At 35.4% G+C, this 6,783-nt stretch overlaps 1 long non-coding RNA gene across 1 annotated transcript; it reads left to right on the forward strand.

Annotated features, from left to right (window-relative positions):
* Positions 1–1,028: 1,028 nt before the first annotated feature.
* LOC108892385 (uncharacterized) lies at positions 1,029–5,825 on the forward strand. Its single transcript, XR_001962460.2, has 5 exons — positions 1,029–1,255; positions 3,104–3,167; positions 3,772–3,846; positions 4,623–4,683; positions 5,433–5,825. It is a non-coding gene; the product is annotated as an uncharacterized LOC108892385 (long non-coding RNA).
* Positions 5,826–6,783: the final 958 nt, after the last annotated feature.

The raw sequence follows: 6,783 nt of genomic DNA on the forward strand, positions 1-6,783 counted from the left end.
CAGCTTGAAACAATTTAATTTACTTGCCGCTACATCGACTTCTCTCTACCCTTATCAGTGAGTGAAAGCAGACCTCTGGAGTTGATGCTAATCCTTTAAGTACACTACATTCTTCATTCCTGACACAGCTGTTCTCGTCTATTTCCACCCCACTGTCTCCCTCCCCCTGTCTGTCTGTGGCAGCCGCACACAGAGTCAATCACAATAAAACAAAGCGTGCACCAACACAGCCACCTGTTCCTCTTTATTTTACCGCTTGAGAGTGTTGTATACTCTCTGGAATATTGTGATATTGCATTCATTCTGAGAGGCCCCAGATAAAAAGATCCTGACAAAAGCCCTAAATGTAAATATACAAATGCTTTCAGACATTCAGTCTTCAGTTTTGATGGCAACAAGTCTTATATTATGCATTAAGTGATGACCAGGGCTGGTTCTAGGCAGGCATATATGAAGGGGCAGTCATTTCCTGGGGGAGTATTTTACACACATTTTGTGGAGGGCATTTTTGCCTATGACAGTGTCTTCTCCATGGAATTAGGTTATTAGCTATGCATTCAACCCCCAACCTGGAGACGTGGAGTGCACTTTGTCAGGCCTGTACCCTACGACCTGTCCAGCTTGGGTGTCCCACCTGAAGACTAAGCTTCTTCTGGAGTAACTCCTATACATAGCTCCTATACACACACACACACCCTTAAACCCACTATCAGGGGAAATAAAGCTGCTGTAACTAACTACAGAATACATATATGTTACAGGAGCAGGCTCATTAGCTTGGCTATTACAAATTACATGTGGCTTATGTCAGAAAACAGTCACAATAAAGGAGTGTCATCTCCAGTTCTTGTGCACTGATGATATGTCTGACGAATGGCTGTATGCCAGATGTTATAATACATCTAAGGCCTCTCTCCGTCTTTACGGTGGATGTATTTTAAGACCAATCAGAGGCGGTTGCTAGGCGGACCAGAATCGACTGGCCAATCAGCGTTTTTCTGCCAATGCTAGCAGACGTATGTCGTCATGGGCGCGACGTGTCTTGCTATTGGCCACGACATTCTTAGAGGCGCACAGAGAGGCGGAAGAGAGTTGGAAAACAGATTTAAACCGAGTTTGAACCGTTACCTCTGTTTGCTAGTACTGTGAGAAAATGTCGTTATCGAAGAGGTCTGGATGCTAAAACAAACTCTGGAGCTGATTCTTTTCTTGAATACGAGTGAGACTGGACGCTGAACACACCTGCTGCGCGAAGGTAAGGCACACAGTTAGCTGCTAGCGTTACTGGAGAGCGTCTGGCCGCTTTACACGTGGGTATTAGCATTAGCATTAGCATTAGGGGCAAGCATATGCATTAAAGTCAAGCGTTAGTTTTAGCTTTAGTGTGTTGTGTTTCTGTGACTAAAGCCTCCCTGACATGAGTTGTGGAGGGTGGTAACTGTGTAGTAGTCAGTTTGTCTGTTTACAACACCGCTTGCATCTCTTTACAATAACTCTGCAGACATTTTACTATCTCTTTGTATTTTTGTGCTCCATTTTGGACATTTTTAGCTAGTTTATGTCGGATTGCCATGTCGATGTGATAATTTTTTGTCTATTTCTGGTGGTTTTGTATTTTTTTGCGTCTCTAGCTGACTGTTTTACATCTACTTAAGGTCAGCGTCTTTGTGGTTGCTTTGCATCTTATTGTGTCTATGTAGTTCTATGTAGTTCTATGTCTGTTCCAGAGGCCTGTACTACCAAGCAGGTTCGATATACCCAGGATATCTTATCGTTATCTGGCTTCACTAAACTTAACAATCACAGTCTGGCTGCTTAATGGTCATCGCAGGAGTTATTGTTTTAACAGTTTCACCTTCAAAATCTGTTTAATAAGGGCCTGCGGGCTGATAACGGAGCTGCCGCTAACGTTAGCTCACGTTGTTTCTAAATGCTTACCCTGTTATTAAGTTAGGATTCCTCCAGTGTTCATCGTTCAGGAGGTTTTTACTGGGAGCTGAATTATCCACCGAGGCCTCATTGAATAAAGCCGTTTCGTATATATATTCTGCAACGCGGACACAGGACATTGAGAGTGGCTGTTTGCTCAGCTCGTTTCTCTGAGTACTGAAGATCCAGACGTCTGATGACAAAAATCCTTACCTGGTTTAAGATTAGAGTTATAACCTTATGTAAAGTGACAGTGACATGACTTGAAACATTAAGAAAGTAGTCGGGTGAAAATGTTTTAATGTGTGGCCATGTGCGATATGCAGCTACAGCTCTGAAAATGGAGGCCAAGAAAGTAGCAATAAAAACTGATGCAGGGACAGCTCTCACGTTTTTTGTCACCGTTAGTGTTACATTGACGGTCATTGGAAGATTTTCGCACTCTTTTATAAATCTTGGAATCAATATATCATATTGTTAAAAACTGCATACCAAATGAAAGAACAAAGTCTCAGGCACATATTTTGTATTCACTTCATTTTCATATCTTGTTTCAATACAGAATTATACGCATATGAATAGTGAGTGTGAACATTGCCCCATCAGTGGGTAAGTTGTTACAGTATGTGAGATAAGACAACACACTGAAGAATTTATTGCTTTAACTTCAAAATTAAATTCAGCTACAGAAAACATTCGATTAATAACTGAACTTTAATAAATTCCTCAGGTTCGATTAATCAGTCCCAACTACAACTGGAAATTCTTTTCAAACAAATGAAACATGTCAAACATGCACTGGATTTAAGTCTTTCTCAGTGGAATAGCTCTACTGAACAAAAACAAGGCACAGGTACTCATTCTCATCTGTATCCATATCTGGACTTTCTAGAGGAACTACTTTTAAAGAAAAGGAACTTTCCTTACTGTTTTAGTGTTTTTATTTGGTTCTAAAAATATTTTTAGCTTGTGACTCCGTTTCAGTCTTATGGTTAATCATTTAACTTGAATCAATCCTGAAATACAACTGAAACTGGAAAATAATTTTAAACAAACTTAACAAGGTTCTAGTGTTACGTTTTCAGTGCTGTATTCTTCTACACTGTTTTGGATGTGAACTATTCTTTATTAATGAGGTTATTTATTTTTCAAGTACTGTACTTGTGTTTTCCAGGTTTACTCATTCAGCTGCTGCAGCCTGGACAGAAACACCAACTCTCATCTCACAAACCAAACAGGTATGTGTCCTAAAGATTTATCCAGTCTGAAAAAATGTGTTGATGAGCTGAATAATTAATGTTAGTAACAGGGTTATTGTTTAAATTATTGGTATTTAACGAGTTTAGTATTGAATGTAATAATAATGATTAATTGTGTCTATAAATTGTCAGAAAATAGTACTACTTGTAATCATTTAAAAAAAAAAATGCATAATAGTTGTTAATCTTCTGCCTGTGGACTGAAGTATAATTAAGAACACCACAAGTTAAAACCCTGCTTTCAAAAATTTTTAAGTTATTATGCAGTTCACAGTAATACACATGATTCCTCCAGTGACTAGTTGTCAGACAAATAATATAGAAATATAATAGTTTTAGTTAATTTCCCCCAAATATTTAGTGTTTGTGATTCCTAGAGATGTGATGCTTTTTCTTGTCATATGGGACAGTAAACAGCCCATTTTCTGACACTCTAACGTTTGGAAAATGTTCTGGTTTGGCTGTAATGAATTGAATTGTATTGAATATTTATTTGTTGTTTTGGAGTTAAACAGTTGATGAGGAATAGGTAGTAGTATATTGATCATTTTCCTTTGTATATTTCTCTTTCTATTTCCCCCAGGTGTCACCACTTTGTCCACGATCATAGTCTTTGTACAATGAAGAAGTTCTTTGAGACCAGAACTGAGGCATCCAGGTAATTCACAATCTGCTTTACATCAACTGTCCAACACAGAGCCCTGACATTAAATTATGTATCTTCAGTAATTGATCTGAAGTCTGAATAGTTTGATTTGTCACAAAAAGATATAGCTCATTATTAAAATGTATTTACATAGTTTATGAATGCACAGTTCAAAGAAAATTAAAAATTTAAACATCAGTTCTCTCTCTCCCTCTCGCTTTACTCTCTAATTCTCTGTCTCTTTCCCTCTTCCTTGCTTTCACTCACTCTCATGCTTTCTCTTTATCTCTGCCACCCTCCCACACATACTTTCTCTTTCTGTCTCTCTTTTTCTTTCTCTTTCCCTTCCCCCTTTCTCCCGGTCTCTCATTCTCTCTCTACCTCTCATTAGTACAGTAAATCATAAAAATGTGAAGAACATATTCAGTTCAGTTCTACACTAGAAAACTATCATTTTGCTTCATTTTGGGAACCAAATTTAATTCAAATTTTAACTGACTTTGGAGAAAAAACATTTCCATCCATTGCTGCTGTGAGTATCAGGAGCTGGTGGAGTCAGTTCTTTAGTCAGAGCAGCTTCTTATGTCTAGTTGTGAATAAAGCTAATTTAACTCTTGGACTAGTTCTGATTAATCCAGAGTCCACACTGTTTTTTTTGTAGATTGAGTGTCTTTTACTTCTCTATCTTTTGATAGTTTCAAGTTCAATATCCAGAAACTCTGTGCTTTTATTTTGATGGGTTAAAAGTCACATCTTTATATTAATGTTTGTTGTGTTTTTCTCCACAGGATTCAAACTTCAACCATTAAATCACAGAGAAGAGACAGATGTAAAGACATTTCCGAAAAGGTCAGTGTTCGTTTATTCTTCTCAGTCTGATTCTGTCATTATCTCAGCTGCAGTTTGAGTCTCAACATTGTAGCTGCAAAGAAGTCTAAAAATATATGTAACTATATATATATATATATAAACAGAAAGAAATGCTTTTAATAAATAGGTTTTAATAAATAAATTGAAAACCTTTAAATATTAAGTATAAAATCTTCAAAAAATGTCTAAAAGTTATGTTTAAAAATAGGTCTTAAAAATTAAAACATGAGAATCAAACATTTCTTAAAATAAAATTCAAAAATGATTTGTATAACTTCAGTTTCAAAACAGAGAAATGCTAAAGTTTAAGAAGACACTTAAAATGTTTTTATTCCAGACATTAACAAATCAGAGCAAAGATAATGACAGACATTTGGCACAAGGAAACACTTGTTAGAGCTGGTTAGGGTTAATGTAGTTAGGAGCAGATTTTCCAAAGATGAATGTCTACTAAGCATCTTTGTGATCATTTAACTGCTTGTGATACAGTTATTAAATAGTTGTATCATAAGCAGTTGAACATTCTCACATTCTCAGGTGTTTAATAAAGACATATTCATCTTTGGAAAATGTGCCCATGACTACATTACACATGGTAGAGAAAAACAGTGTTTTTACTTGAACAACAGGAAACCAACACTGTTTACAGCAGTTAGATGGTGGAGGTCTTTTATCATTTATCTAATTAACAGCTTTGTAACACTTTTATTTTCTTTCATCCACTTCAGGTCTTCGGCTGCTGTCATCTTCTCCTCCTGCAGAGAGAAGAACATGTGTTAATCACAGACACTGATCAATAAATGTATTTTTCTTTTCCTGAACTCAACTGTACTCATCCTAACCCACCTATGACACTTTTTCATATTTCTTTGACACCTTAAGAAAACATGCGGCTTAAGACACAGAAACTATCTTAATGCAGCCTTCTTACACATATTCACATGTCTACACATTGTTTAAGGGTTAGGTTAAATTTTGTGTTTGTCATTTCATTTTGGTGTGTTGCTATTTCAAATAGAGCAGTATCAGTACTCAAATCCAATCCATTACTGTGTATATAGTTCTATGTATATTGTTTATAATTTTTACATGTTGTATTAGTCTTGCTCAAATAAATACTTCTGAACACTGAATATTTTACTGGTCTGTTTAATGTATGAAAGTGAGTATTTATAGCTAGAATTAGAGTTAGAGTTAGGGTTAGGGTTGTGGTTTTGCCTCACTATACTATGACATTTTTTGGTGGTTTTTTGACTCTTTACTACTATGACATTTTTTAGTGGTTTTTCATGCCTCACTATACTATGACATTTTTGGGTGGTTTTTCATGCCTCACTATACTATGACATTTTTTGGTGGTTTTTCATGCCTCACTATACTATGACATTTTTTGACCATTTTTCATGCCTCACTATACTATGACATTTTTTGACCATTTTTAATGCCTCACTATACTATGACATTTTTTGGTGGTTTTTGACCCTTTACTATACTATGACATTTTCTGACCATTTTTGACCCCTTATATTATGACATTTTTTGGTGGTTTTTCATGCCTCACTATACTATGACATTTTTGGTGGTTTTTGACTCTTTACTATGACATTTTTGGTGGTTTTTCATGCCTCACTATACTATGACATTTTCTGAACATTTTTCATGCCTTACTATACTATGATATTTCTAGACCATTTTTGACCCCTTACTATACTATGACATTTTTTGGTGGTTTTTGGCTCCTCACTATACTATCACATTTTTGGTGGTTTTTGACTCCTTACTATACTATGACATTTTCTGACCATTTTTCATGCCTTACTATACTATGATTTTTGTTTTTTTTTTTTTTTTTTTTTTTTTTTTTTTTTTTTTTTTTTTTTTTTTTTTTTTTTTTTTTTTTTTTTTTTTTTTTTTTTTTTTTTTTTTTCTTTACTATACTATGACATTTTCTGACCATTTTTGACCTTACTATACTATGACATTTTCTGACCATTTTTGACCCTTACTATACTATGACATTTTTTGGTGGTTTTTCATGCCTCACTATACTATGACATTTTTTGTTTTTCATGCCATTTT

This window comes from Lates calcarifer, linkage group LG16_LG22, assembly GCF_001640805.2.
Source record: "Lates calcarifer isolate ASB-BC8 linkage group LG16_LG22, TLL_Latcal_v3, whole genome shotgun sequence".
NCBI classification, from domain to species: domain Eukaryota; kingdom Metazoa; phylum Chordata; class Actinopteri; family Centropomidae; genus Lates; species Lates calcarifer.